Below are 14,850 nucleotides of genomic sequence, written 5' to 3' on the forward strand. Positions count from 1 at the left end.
TGGATTGAAAGAATCAATATTGTTAAAAATGTCCTCAGTATCCAAAGCAATCTGCAGGTTTAATGCAATTCCTATCAAAATACCAATGACAGTCTTCACAAAAATAGAAAAAAAATCTAACATTTATATGGAACAACAAAAGACCCAGAATCGTGAAAGCTCTTCTGAGAAAAAAAGAACAAAACTGAAGGAATCACATTTACGGTATAACTTCAAGTTATACTACAGAGCTGTAACAAACAAATGAATGGTACTAGCATAAAAACTGACACTTATACTCATGGAACAGAATAAAGAACCCAGAAACAAATCCACACATCTACAACAAACTCGTCTTTTTTTTTCTTTTTTTTTTTTTTCTATTATACTTTAAGTTTTAGGGTACATGTGCACATTGTGCAGGTTAGTTACATATGTATACATGTGCCATGCTGGTGCGCTGCACCCACTAACGCGTCATCTAGCATTAGGTATATCTCCAAGTCAATCCTAAGCCAAAAGAACAAAGCTGGAGGCATCACACTACCTGACTTCAAACTATACTACAAGGCTACAGTAACCAAAACAGCATGGTACTGGTACCAAAACAGAGATATAGATCAATGGAACAGAACAAACTCATCTTTTACAAAGATACCAAGAACATACATTGAAGAAAGAACGGTCTCTTCATTAAATGGTGTGGGAAAAACTGGATATTCATATGCAAAAAAATGAAACTAAAACTCTATCTTTCACCCTGTAAAAAACAATCTAATCAAAATGGATTAAAGACTTAAATATAAGACCTCAAGTTATGAAATGACTGAAAAATGATATTGGTGAAACTCTCCAGGACATTGTTCTGGGCAAAGATTTCTTGAGGAATACCCTACAAGAACTGGCAAAAAGCAAAAGGCAGGCAACCAAATAAAAAATGGACAAATGAGATCAAAGCAAGTTAAAAAGCTTCCACACTGCAAAAGAAACAATCAACAAAGTGAAAAGACAACCAACAGAATAAGAGAAAATATTTTCAAACTATCATTCTGACAAGGAATTCATAACTAAAATACATGTTTACCGTGAAAAAGAGAAGCTCAAACAACTCTACAGAAAAAAGTCAAATAATCTGTTTAAAAAATGGGCAAAAGATCTGAAGAGACATGTCTTAAAATAAGACATAGAAATTGTAAACAGATACATAAAGGGTGCTAAACATCACTGATCATCAGATAAATGCAAATTAAAACTACAGTGAGATATAATCTCACCCCAGTTAAAATGGCTTTCATCCAAAAGACAGGCAATAATGAATTCTGGCAAGAATGTGGAGAAAAAGGAAACATAGTATACTGTTGGTGGGAGTGTAAATTGATACAATCACTATGGAGAACAGTTTGGAGGTTCCTCTAATATAAAAATAAAACTATTATATGATCCAGAAATCCAATGCTTGTTATATACCCAAAAAGAAGTGAATCAGTGAAGAGATATCTGCACTTCCACGTTTATTGCAGCACTATTCCAAAAAGTCAAGCTTTGAAAGCATTCTAGATGTCCATCAACAGATGAATGGATAAAAAAAATGTAGTATATATACACAATGGAGTACTATTCAGTCATTAAAAAATGAGACCCTGCAAAACATGGATGGAATTAGAGGTCATTATGTTAAGTGAAATAAGCCAGACAAAGAAAGCAAACTTTGCATGCTTTCTCTTATTTATAGCAGCTAAAAATTAAAACAATTGAATTTACGGAGATAGAGAATAATAGTTACCAGAGGATGGGAAGGATAGCTGGGGAGCAGGTGAAGTGGAGATAATTGGTAGGTACCAAAATATATTAATAGCTTGATAGAATGAATAAAATCTAGTATTTGATAGCACAATAGGATGACTACAGTTAATAATGTATTGTACATTTCACAATAGGGTGACTATAGTTAATAATAATTTATTGTACATTTCAAAATAACTAAAAAGTAAAGTTGTATTGTTTGTAACACAAACAAAGGATAAATGTTTGAGGTGATATTTTGATACACAATGGGGTATGAAGATTCTTTATTTATCCTGATGTGATTACTATGCATTGTATGCCTGTATCAAAATATCTCATGTACCCCATAAATATTTATACCTACAATGTACCCATAAAAATTAAAAACTAAAAATAAAAACTCCAGCCACATTATAAGTATTTATTTATCACAACTTATTTGCAAATGTGTTGTATTTCCAACGTGTTGATGAAATCTGAGTGAAAAGAAAGAAAAAGTTAATAGCACAATTGTTTTTAAAAAGCAGATAAAGTAATTTAAAATACTGTATAAATGATAAAATAAGAATATACTCATCTAAGCATCTAGTATATTTAATTGTGGCAGAACATTTACTGAATTTATATGTGGCTTAAAGAACTAGAAATGTCCGTATAACATAGTTTTAAGTGTAACATATTGACAAGAATCAAAGGGATAAAAAAAACAAAAAACAAACAAAAACCCAATTACCTAATCAGATTATATTGTGTTTACAGAACTCCACTGGGTATTATCAGTAGTATCTGTCAGGAGACAATAAGAGGTAAGAACATGTTTGCTATCATGCATGAGTTTCCTGGTTAAGTCAACAAAAAGAAGTAGCACACCACCAACAAAAAACAAAAAACAAACAAACAAAAAAAGAAGAAATAAGATGATGTGAAATGCAACTAAATGTTACTCTGTTAGTAACATTTACTTTGTCAATTATATTACTGTCTCTGACTGCTTATCAAGAATTGGTAAAATCATAGAACTATAAGCTAGGTTCATGCTTTTTAATGTCATAAGTCTAGAGGGTTCAGAGATAAAAGTCTTCCTGGTCCTTTTCAATGTGATATAGAGAGAGATTCAGTCAGGAGAGAAAGATGTGGCTGGAGAACATTACCATCACTCATACTGGACAAATGTTCCACTAAACCGAGCACTCTCTTATCTGTCTTTTGGAAGATTACAATATAGTAAAAAAGATAAATATTTACATAAATGATTATTTTCAAGATATGATGTGAAGTTCAAATAAAATATGATTTCCAAAAACATAAGATTAAATCCAACTGCAGAAAAGTCTTCATATTTAAGCTAGTTATTTAAAAATGACTAATAGATGAGAGAATTTTTTTGATATAGAAAATAAATCATAATAAAATACATCAAGCTAAAGAATCCCATGGCAATATTTAGAGAATAGTGAATTATAGAGTGTGGAAAGTTTTGAGAAATGAGTAAAGAAATGTGGCTTAAGTTTCATAGTGGATATCAAAGGGCTGTATGTGGGAGATTTTTGAAACAGAAGAGTGATATAAATTAATATGTACTTTATTTTTTATTTTGAATACTTTATTATTTTTGTGAGTATATATATTTGGGTATATACATAGTGGGTATATATATTTACATGGGGTACATGAGAAATATATACATGGGGTACATGAGATGTTTTGATACAGGCATGCAATGTGAAATAAGCACATCATGGAGAATGGGGTATCCATTCCCGCAAGCATTTATCCTTTGAGTTACAAGTAATCCAGTTTTATTCCTTAAGTTATTTTAAAAAATACAATCATCATTGACGATAGTCACCCTATGGTGCTATGAAAGAGCAGGGATATTATATATTTTAGATAAAAATGTTTTTGTTAGGATAAAAGATAGATGAAAGGGGCTCGGAAGAGGAGACAGCGGTTGTCCAGGGCCTGCGGTTCACCACCTCAGTGAAGGGCTCCACCTCAACCACCAGGCTTGTTGCTTTCCTGGGCGCCAGTCCCCAGCGAGCCGCACGCCAAGCCAGCAGCACGGCACCGATTCTTCTCTGGCTCTTGGGTGCTGCTCTGAGTAGCGTCTGGTGACCCTTTCAGCGTCACCAGAAAGCTGGCAGGCACCATGTGGAAAACTTTAAACAAGAAAAAACTGTGGTAGAGGTGCCGAATGAGGAAAAGGAGTGTGTGGTGGAAGAACTTCTCCACTGTTGTGTGGTGAAGGGTAAAGTGGAATAGCTGCTAAAGTGGAAGGGTTTCTCAGATGAGGACGACAAACACAGGGGGAGCCAGATGAGAACCTCATTGCTGAGTTTCTGTAGTCACAGAAAACAGCACGAGACAGATGAGTCAGAGGGAGGCAGGCAAAAAGCTGTTTCTGATTCTGGAGGTAAGAGAGAGGAGGTCAAACCTAAGAAGAAGAAGTCGTCAGAAAAGCCGAGAGAGGCTTTGCCCTGGGTTTTGAGTCACAGAGGATTATTGGAGCTACCGACTCCAGTGGAGAGAGAGCCCGTGTTCCTAATGAAATGGAAAGCCTCTAATGAGGCTGACCTGGCTTCTGCCACGGAAGCCAATGTCAAGTGCTCACAGACGGACATATCCTTATGTGAGGAAAGGCCAGTGTGGTATTTCTACCCCTCAGAGGATGATAACAAGAATGATGACAAGAATTAATTCTTCTGAGTACCAGCTTCTGTGACATCTGACTGTGGGTTTCAAGAGGGAAGGGCAAGAGTTCTACTTGTCTTGTCACCATAGAAGTGGCTTGAGACGATGTTCTTTGAAGAGCAAGTATAGTTTTCTGTGTCCTGCAGCAACCCAAGTGCTTTAACGTCCTTCGGAGCTATATAGTGTGCACATATGGAAGGGGAAGGGGATAAATGTTTCAAGGCAACCAGTTTTGCACTTTGCTGAGAAAAACAACGGGTCTTCAATGACGAACAAAATCTGCGGATTTGGATGTGTGGGAGAGCAAAAAAGATACTGTAGATCTTCAAAGAGCCTCTCTACAATCCACAGTCCTCTTCCCAGTAGTGTTAACTATGCATTTTTTACAGCATAGCATGTGTGTAGTTTGGGGCTATTACTGGTGTATTATTTGGGGGTGGGAGGGATGTGGAGGGAGGAAGGGAGATGGACAGGTTCTTTTGGGTTAAAATTTGGGGCCTGATTCAGGAAATGATAAAACAGTGGAAAGAACAGGTAACTAACTACTTGCTTCTATGCTCACAATATTTTACCTTTTCAAAAAATGTCATTGACACCATAAATGAGGACTATAATAGACTGTTTAGATGTTGTAAATACCTGAAATCTATAAGCGAAGGTGTTCCCTGCCTGAGCTTAATGCTCTTCTCCACAAAGACCATTTCATAAGTTCCAAAGCTGCCATTTTGAAGATGGTAACTGACTGAGGAGGAAAGTCTTTTCTTGGAGAGTATAAACAGGCATATCATTCTGTATCGGAGGTGTTAATTCTTGAAATTAGACAAGAAGACCCTTGATTTCTTAATTATGAAGTTACAAATATCAGCTTGTTCATAGAATGCACTGGCTGAACTATTTGGGGAGGGGAAGAAGGTGGCATAGTAGATGGAAGAGTAGGAAAAGGAAAAAACCCACATTGTTAGAATTCTTGAAGTGTCTCTGTTTTTTTTTGAGTTTCGAACTCTGAAACCACTGGTGGAAGGGGTCAGCCACAGACAGCACAATTTTCATTAAATCTACTCAAAGGTTGAATAATTTCAAAAGTTCTGTCCTCAAGAGAAGTTTAAACTTTCATACTGGGTTACCGGTTCACTTTAAAACACACACACACACACACACACACACACACACACACACACACCCCTCAACAGAAAAACATTTTTAAAAAATATTCTAAGAATTAACTGATACCTAAAGTGCTCTGTCTTGAATCATGAGAACAACAAGCTCTTGACATTGTCTAGACCTGAATCTAGTACTACATCGTGAAATCTTTTTAGTCATTTGTTAGGTTTCTGTGAAAACCTTGTTTTATTGTAAACTTCATACCATGCATGCTCTCAGTTTTTATCTTAATAAAATCAGTTCTTTAATCTCCAAATACACAAACAATAAAGATAGACTGAAGGAAAAGGTACTGAAGTGAAGAACACAAATTGAAAGGTGGTTATACCAGTAGGCCAGATTTTAGGAAGCAAAAGCAGTGAAGAAAACAGGGGAAATGCATCAGACAGATATGGAATCCTTCCGTGACAAGCTTAATATGAGACAGGATGCAATTGAGAGGACAGGCTAAATACATGACTCTTTGCTTTCGAGGTAGCAGCTATAGCTATGAAAAGAGATGAACTCTGACAGATGTAATAAACATGTATAAGGCTATAAGCTTTAGTACTAAATATTGGGAGGAAGGACAAAGAAAGAGGAGGAAAACTATTTACAAGGAAGCAGTAAGAGGAAGAAGATCATAATAAGAGTCAATAAATATTTGCTAAGCTTACTTGGCTTTATCCATTGCAGTTTTTTACTGAAAACATCAGTGAATGCTTTATTGTTCCCGCCCCCAAGAAGCCCATGTTTTCTTTGTGACGATGACATTAAAATTATAGTAAACATGATGTATGTTAAAATAGAAAAGTTAGTAAAGTTTCCATGCAATAAAGAAGCTATTTATACCTGTGCTGAGGTGAAGAAGTTAAAAAATTTTAGAAGGAAGTTGATATCTTATCAAATCTGTTTGAAAGTTCTCTAATGTTATAATAGTTAGATTTTGTGCTCATTAAAGCATCAAGAACTTAAACTCTAATTAACTAATTTCCAGAGTTCTGAATAATGCAGTGACCACCCACCCACCCACCCACACACACACACACACACATTTGTACGTAAAAAGTACTAGTTTGGCTTATATTCTATACTAATTGAAAATAATTAGAAGAAGGACAACTATGTACGTATATTCTAGAGGCAATTACATCCTAGAAATTTATAGGCCAAATTCAGCCTCAGCTTATTTATACACACTCATTAAAGCATTCGTGTATTAACCGTGGCAAGTAGATGAACTTGAATGAAAACTAATGAACCAGACAAGAACTACTGGCCCAAATGAGATAAAATATTTCTTGCTTCCATGTTGCTGACAAGCAAAAGCAAATCGCTTAATGCCTTGGAAATCCCTCTCCATCCAAAAATCAATTTGCCATAGCTTCTGATAGCATATTTTTATGCAACCAAACTAAAACTGATTAAATTCATTTTATAAAATATTTTCTTGACTCTCATATTTAGCATAATATTCAACTTCGCATGCACGGAAAAATAAGTATCTGAAAATATCTAAATTCTAAATGGCACTTATATTGAATTCCACTTAGCAAAGAAATTATTTTTCTCCTCAAATATCCTCATTCAAATTCAATTTTTTTCACTTGTCATAAAAAATATAAGTATCTGAGAAATAACCTTAAACAAAATATTCAGTTTGCCAACTCAGTCCTTAGAAAGTAGGTCTTGATTCAATTCTGAATATCAGAAATGCATAAAAATGATGCCAGATTATCTGTTTAGTTCTAGAAAATATAAGGTGTCATGAAGTAAAGACGGATGGAACTAACTAACTTCCAAGGCCTGATTTTTTTTTCAATATTTACATCCTTTAATAGACAAAGAAAAAAAAAGCATCCAGCTTCAGCTATGGCATTTGGAGCTGTTCAAGCCCACAACCTCTGAGTTCCACATGTTCCCTGATCCGAAGCATTGAAATGAGAGAGTGCAACAAAGGGAATCCTAAGGAATCAAAGCTCCAATACTCCTCATTTCCACGTTCCACCATGCCAACCTTGAAGTAGAGATGATGAGGTTTAGGAATAATCATATTTACTTGTATCTGGGGGCATATACAAGTCATAAAGCTTACCACCTCTGCCCACAGGAAGAAAAAAATGTTATTTAAGAACACATAGATGCCTCCATCACTTGGCATGTGATCTTTAGTACGTCACACAGTGACCTAAAACATTCATTCACATACTGAATATTATTCAGGCTTTGGAGAATACTTCTCCACATCTCCTGCCTTCTGTTCTCAAAAAAACATGCGCCAGCATCCAGGTGCTCTGAAAGTCTGTGGCTTTTGAATCTGCTGCCATCAATGACTGACTCAGATAATGTGAACTGAATAGTGGATTTGAACATAATACTTAAGTAGTAGAAAAGGCAAGTTAGCTTCACAAATCCCTCCTCTCAGAATAAATACAGTAGATTCTTGCAGAAAATTGTAAGGTTTCTTAGTGACATCATATGTCACTTTTTCCCTTTGCTTTTCCTTTTTTCTTTAAAATCTAATTTTGTGGCTCATCTTCAATAATTTGACAAAATAAGTTTACATATTTTTGTATTTTATGAAGATATACTTGTAAACTTGGAAATGAAGAGGTAATTTAAGAATTGACTGCTTTGATTCATAACTTGTGAATACTCAGGCATAGTATGTGGGCCTCCATTGTCACTCTAATCAATGCCCTTTATCAGACCAGATCCAGTATCAGGTCTCAACTTTCTCTTATATAACATCTGCCACATTTAACACAACTGGTCATTTACTTTTTCTCAAATGCTACCCTTATTGGACATCAGGACTGCCTTCCCTCAATGTATTCACTCTCTGGCCTCACGTGTTCAGTCTCCTTTGGTTGTCAAGGCTTAACCTCTAAATCATTTCAACTCTAGTTTCTTGACTGTAAATATCAAATACTGATGACATCCACATTTATAGCTGGAGCTCTAATACCTCCCCTGAACTTAGACACTGATCTCTCATCTTTTCTTCTATGTGTAATAGACATCACAAGTCTAAAATGTTCAAAGCCACACTCTTGTGTTCCATCCCCTAAACCTGTCCTTCCTACAGTCTTCCCCATTTCATTAAATGTCAACTCCATTCTACTCCAATGTCAAGGTCCATAACCTTGATATCTCTTTTCTTTAATGTTGACCTTCATAGATATAGCTATGAAAAATATCCAGAATCAAAACAATTCTCACGATATCCACTGCTAGGTCTACTCCAGCTACAATCATCCCTCATCTGAAATAGTCCCCTAATTAGTTTCCCTGCATCAATCTCTATCTACCTGTGGTCTATTTTTTACATAGCAATCCTGCAATACCTTGAAATGAAAGTCTGACCATATTACTCTGCTCAAAACTATACAGTGCCTTTCATGCATTTTGGCATTAAAGTATTTTTCAGATAACAAACGTGCATTTTCCTGATCAATTTTTTATATACCAATGGCATGCTTCTGATTTATATTGTACTAAAATTATTTTCATCAGTTAGTATTTTTCTACTAATATTTCAAAGTAAATATTTATATGTTAATTACTTAAGTCTTATAAAATGTTTGATACATAATACATATAAACAAAATGATAAACAAACAGCTTTAAATTACCCTCAATTTTATGAATTGGAAAAATTGTCAATACTATTGCATGTATCTATGTAGTTTTCTCTCATCTTACCTCGTTAATTGTTGTGTGTTGTTCATCATTCTGTTTACTTTTTTTGGTTTAGCTTGGTTATATATGTAGTTATCAAATAAACTATTTTTGTTTTTATAGATACTTATAAAAATACTACCATACCCTGTGTCATCTCCTGGAACTTGCTGATTTTACTATCCACTGATTCTAAGATCTATGTATGTTGCTGCATTGACATCTAGCTCATACATTTTCTCTTCTACATAATAATCCAACATTATAATGGATTTCCTTGTCAATGAATATTTTAGGGTTTTTCAGATTTTTGCAACTGTAAACAGTGCTGATAAGAAATGGTGTGCATGCATTCTAATATGCATTTGCAAGTTTCTTTGTGGAGTACACCTATTAACAGAATTGGTGGCTTATACAGTATATAAATGTTCAACTTCAAAGTATAGCATTACATTGCCTTCCAAAGTGATTGAGACATTTGCACTCTCAGCAGCACTGAATAGGTACCATGTTTATCCACATTTTCACTATTCATATTAAATTTGAGCTGGTTGTGGTGGCGTGCATCTGTAATCCCAGCTACTCGCTACCTGGGAGCCTGAGGCAGGGAAATCACTTGAACCCAGGAGGCAGTGAGCCAAGATCTAGCCACTGCACTTCCAGCCTGGGCAACAGTGTGAGACTCCAGCTAAAAAAACAAAAAAGCAACAACAAAAAAAACAGTGATTTCTACACCAGGCGCGGTGGCTCAGGCCTGTAACCCCAGCACTTTGAGAGGCCGAGGAGGACAGATGACATGAGGTCAGGAGACCGAGACCATACTGGCTAACACGGTGAAGCCCCATCTCTACTAAAAATACAAAAAATTAGCCAGGCATGGTGGCACGTGCCTGTAATCCCAGCTACTCGGGAGACTGAGGCAGGAGAATCGCTTGAACCCAGGAGATGGAGATTACATGAGCCGAGATCATGCCATTGCACTCCAGCCTGGGCAACAAGAGCGAAACTCCATCTCAAAAATAAATAAATAAATAAATAAATAAATAAATAAATAAATAAATAAATTTGACCATTTCATTATACCCTTTAAAATAAAATGAGGGAAGACAGTATAAAAATCCTCCCCAGCCACTAATACAGCTACTAACACACCTACAATGTCCTAGGTGATCTATTCCTAGGCTGTCTCTGGCTTCATCTCCTACTCTCCTATCCTTGCTTTCTTCTCTCCAGCATAATGCAAAATCAAGGCACTGAACTTGCAGGTACCTGGAATACTACCACTATCCCTCTCTCCTTCCACTACTACATACTACACTGTCTATTCTCTTCTCTACATGGCGCCAAATGACTTCTCAAACAGTAAGACTTTCCTGACTCTAAAATTCAAATAACCTCCAGTACCATCATTGCTTTCTTTGTTCTCCTCTCTCCTTAAATATTTGCGTAGCTCTTACCAACTGATATATTATATATTATTATTTTATGTATTTCTGATATGTCCTCTTCACATTACAAGATAAGTTATATGATGGCATGGATGTTGACTCCTTCCTTCACCACTATACTATTAATAACTAGATAACGGCCTGTCCATAGTCTTTTCTCAACAAAAAATTATGGAATGAATGAATGGTGATAAATTATGACCAAAAGATCCACTTAATAAAAAGTTCAAACTATTAAACCTATTGTGCTATGAGATTGGAACTGAACTGAAGGCTTTAGTATGTAAAGTGTGTTCATTCTCCAATAAACATAAAACTTCCTCTTAGAAAGACTAAATATTCTAAATATTTTAATGAGTTACCATAAAACTTATTTAATAAAATATGTTTAAAAGTGACCATGTAAATATTCAAAAATATGTACAATTGAACTTAATAAAATTTGAATAATTTTTCCAATTTATTTGTATTCAAGGACATGAGATTAATTTTAATGTGCCTAATGATAATGCAACTACATTTATGTATAGAAATCATAGTTTACAACACTTAGTAGTATGTGAGTTGTATTATATTTAATGTATAGCAACTATATTTTTGAAATTATAACATAATTAAGTTCTTACAAAAGATTTTCAAGTACCATGCAATTTAATGTCAGAAGCTAAAAGTATTTCTAAATAACATTTTCAACCACTGTTTTATGTTGAACACATTTTTGTTTGAATTACTTTGTATGTGTTTTACTGAGGCACCTGAGGCTATTTTTAAAAAGGAGAATTTGGTGCTGTGGCAATGGAACCAGACCTGTTTTGCAACTTTTAATCTTGCACCTTTCCTTAAATTTTTTGAGCTTTAACACTCTTTTTTTTGAAAAGGATTTAGTAATTAATGGTCACTCAACTTAGTTCACAGTTCCTTGTAATAAAAAGGGGATGGATCATCTATTCAAAAGTGTTTTACAAAAGATAAATAGCAATCAAATATTAGTTTATTTTATTCCTCATCACCTAGAGTATTCATTTAACATTCTTGTATTCATTCACTCTCCAAACTTTGAGTACCTACCATATGTGATCTACTTTGCACCAAGATGAATAAAACATAGTTTAACTCAAAGAGCTTCACTTATTTTCTTTTTGTTGGGAATATCTTGATTGCAGATTTTTTTTCTTTCCCCACATATAAACTCCTCATCACAAATGTTTAACCGATTCTATTTGTTACTTACATGACACAAAAAATGTCCTCAGTACCCATGACCTTACATAAAATAAATTGTGTTAATCATAAACTCATAGTGAGAGTAATATTCTGCCTTATCCTAATAATTTATCTCAAAGCTTTGTCTAAACAGGCTAAAATATCTGGCTCTGTGGTTTCCGCCTCTGGTCTCTTAACTTTTAGCACTAAGTCCATTGGGGTCCATTTATTTTTCATTAAAAAATGAGTATGTTCTACCACAAAATTTGCAGAAAAAAACAGTTTAGATTTCTTGTGCCTTTTTAAATATAGAATATGTATTAATATATAGAACTAAATATGAAACTATAACAATTGAAATTAATTCTGAAAAAATATTGAGTCTCCAAAAATATAATAAAACTGTGTTTAATTAGATACTAAAAATGAACACAATTGTTTCAGACTGGTGACTGAATGGTAGAGAGCACAAACTAGAGAAGTTGAATTTTTTTTTTCAGGGCTTTGTGTATGAGTTTAGTGTGTTTGGTTCAGAAGAAAATAATGTGAAATGCTATTTATAAGAATGTGCATATATAAGATGATCTCAATGTCAGGCAATAGAAGCAAGAAATTGGCCAGGCATGGTGACTCACTTCTGTAATCCCAGTACTTTGGGAACCTAAGGTGGGCGGATGACTTGAGGTCAGGAGTTGGAGACTAGCCTGGCCAACATGGTGAAACCCCATCTCTAATAAAACACAAAAATTAGCTGGTGTGATGGCTTACCCCTGTAATCCCAGCTATTCGGGAGGCTGAGGGAGGAGAATCTCTTGAACCTGGGAGGCGGAGGTTGCAGTGAGCAGAGGTCATGCCACTGCTCTCCAGCCTGAACGACAGAGCGAGACTCCCTCTCAAAAACAAAAATAAAAAAGCAAGAAACTAGAAGATGCAAAACAAAAGGAAATGTGTTCAGGCTGACTAGGACAAAATTAAGTGGAGAATAAGTATGGTTAATAACACTGTGACTATTTTGTTGAAAGATCCTAGGATCTCTTTTTCTGAAGATGTGCTCTGATAGTGCGGTATATGCCATAAGATCTTTATCCCACACTCCTCACCTAAAAGAATAAATCCTAGCTTTAGAAAACGCTTTTCTTTCAATCAGTATATTGAAAATTCGCAAAGCATCTGGACCTCTGTAGTAGATAAGTATGTATAGAGTGTTTGTAACATCAAAAACATTGTACGCTATCAGAGAGAAAAATAGATAAATGAAGAGCCATGTTTGAAGATAAGATGAAGAACTTAAAAGATGTCTCAGAGTTTCCAAAATTTTGACATAGTTAACTCAATGTAAATTATCAGTACATGAGATTATATTAATTAGGGTGGAAATAACACTTTATATTACTATGTCCAAACATGTTCTTAGTGTAACTGGGCAAAAACTCTGGCAGAAATCTATAATTACATGTAAATACTATGACTTGTTTTCCTAAGGCCAAACTACATGCAATGGGCTGAGTTGAGAAAGAAACCCAGGTCTTCTAATTTACATAGTTTATCAGAGGCTGATTAGCTCTAGTGGAGAATGTACATTTAACTTAAGCATGAACCAGCAATGAGGACAATCAGGTTAAATGATTCCAATTTAATCTTTCATTCCAATAAGACACAACTTAAAATTTAATGTTTTCCTTATAACCAATGACCTGAGTGGGAGCTCAGGAAGGCTTTGAAAATGGTTAATAGAGGAGGTAACTTCAGGAAATTAGAGAAATACAGTCTTACATTGGGTCGCAAAAGTTTAGGCTTATAAAATAGAGCAGGAAAAAATATAGAGTGCATCTAAAATCAAATCTGTAATGAATTAGGATGAAGCTCAGAAGCATTTGTATAACTAACTGCTACTCTCCAGATTTCTGTCTGCAGGGGCCCATAAGCATCTTTCTCATTGCAGAAATCTATCATTTTTATTGTAAATTTTTTGGTTAGAAAATGCATGCAAAGAACATTTTAGTATCATTGTAGCTATGAAATAAAATTAAAATATAGTTAAATATAAAACTTATTCCAGTTATGGAAGGGCAATGACCTTAATTTTTTAAATGGTTTTGTTTTTCACTGTTGATATGTTCAGTGAAAATCAATCACACATGGAACAAATACCACAAGTCTTGTAGACCGACTCAACAAAAATATCAGTTATTAAATAAACTGTGATTTAGCCACCAAAGTCTCAGCAGAAGCTGTTTATAATTAATCGTTCCTGTCCTTATGTAGATGCAATGAAACATTTGCAGTAATGTTGCCTGCAATTCTTTTATTAAAGAACAACTCCAGGCTGGGTGCGGTGGCTCAAGCCTGTAATCCCAGCACTTTGGGAGGCCGAGGCGGGCGGATCACGAGGTCAGGAGATCGAGACCATCCTGGCTAACATGGTGAAACCCCGTCTTTACTAAAAATACAAAAAAAAATAAAAACTTAGCTGGGCGTGGTAGCTGGCGCCTGTAGTCCCAGCTACTCAGGAGGCTGAGGCTGGAGAATGGCGTGAACCCGGGAGGCGGAGCTTGCAGTGAGCCGAGATGGTGCCACTGCACTCCAGCCTGGGCGACACAGTGAGACTCCGTCTCAGAAAAAAAAAAAAAGACTCCAGGTTCACAGTTTAACATCTTTTGTGTGAATTTGAATTCTTGCGATCAAATATTATTGTGTCTTATAAAGTAAAATATTTCTGTTATTTTTATATTTATAATATTTCCTATTATAATAATCTATGTGTGATTAAAATAGCTAAAAGTAAAAATTTTTTGTGGAAACTAAGAATTTAAACATAACTAATATGTATTAGAAACAATTACCTTTTCTTCTCAAGTACAAAACTTAATTAAAATAGGAAAATCATACAGGTAGTGACAGAAGAAAATGCCACATAAAA

At 35.0% G+C, this 14,850-nt stretch overlaps 1 pseudogene; it reads left to right on the forward strand.

Annotated features, from left to right (window-relative positions):
- The window catches only part of LOC100614778 (chromobox protein homolog 1-like), a 47,220-nt pseudogene extending 42,759 nt beyond the window's left edge, over positions 1 to 4,461 (forward strand).
- Positions 4,462 to 14,850: the final 10,389 nt, after the last annotated feature.

Source organism: Pan troglodytes, chromosome 2, assembly GCF_028858775.2.
Source record: "Pan troglodytes isolate AG18354 chromosome 2, NHGRI_mPanTro3-v2.0_pri, whole genome shotgun sequence".
NCBI classification, from domain to species: Eukaryota; Metazoa; Chordata; class Mammalia; order Primates; family Hominidae; genus Pan; species Pan troglodytes.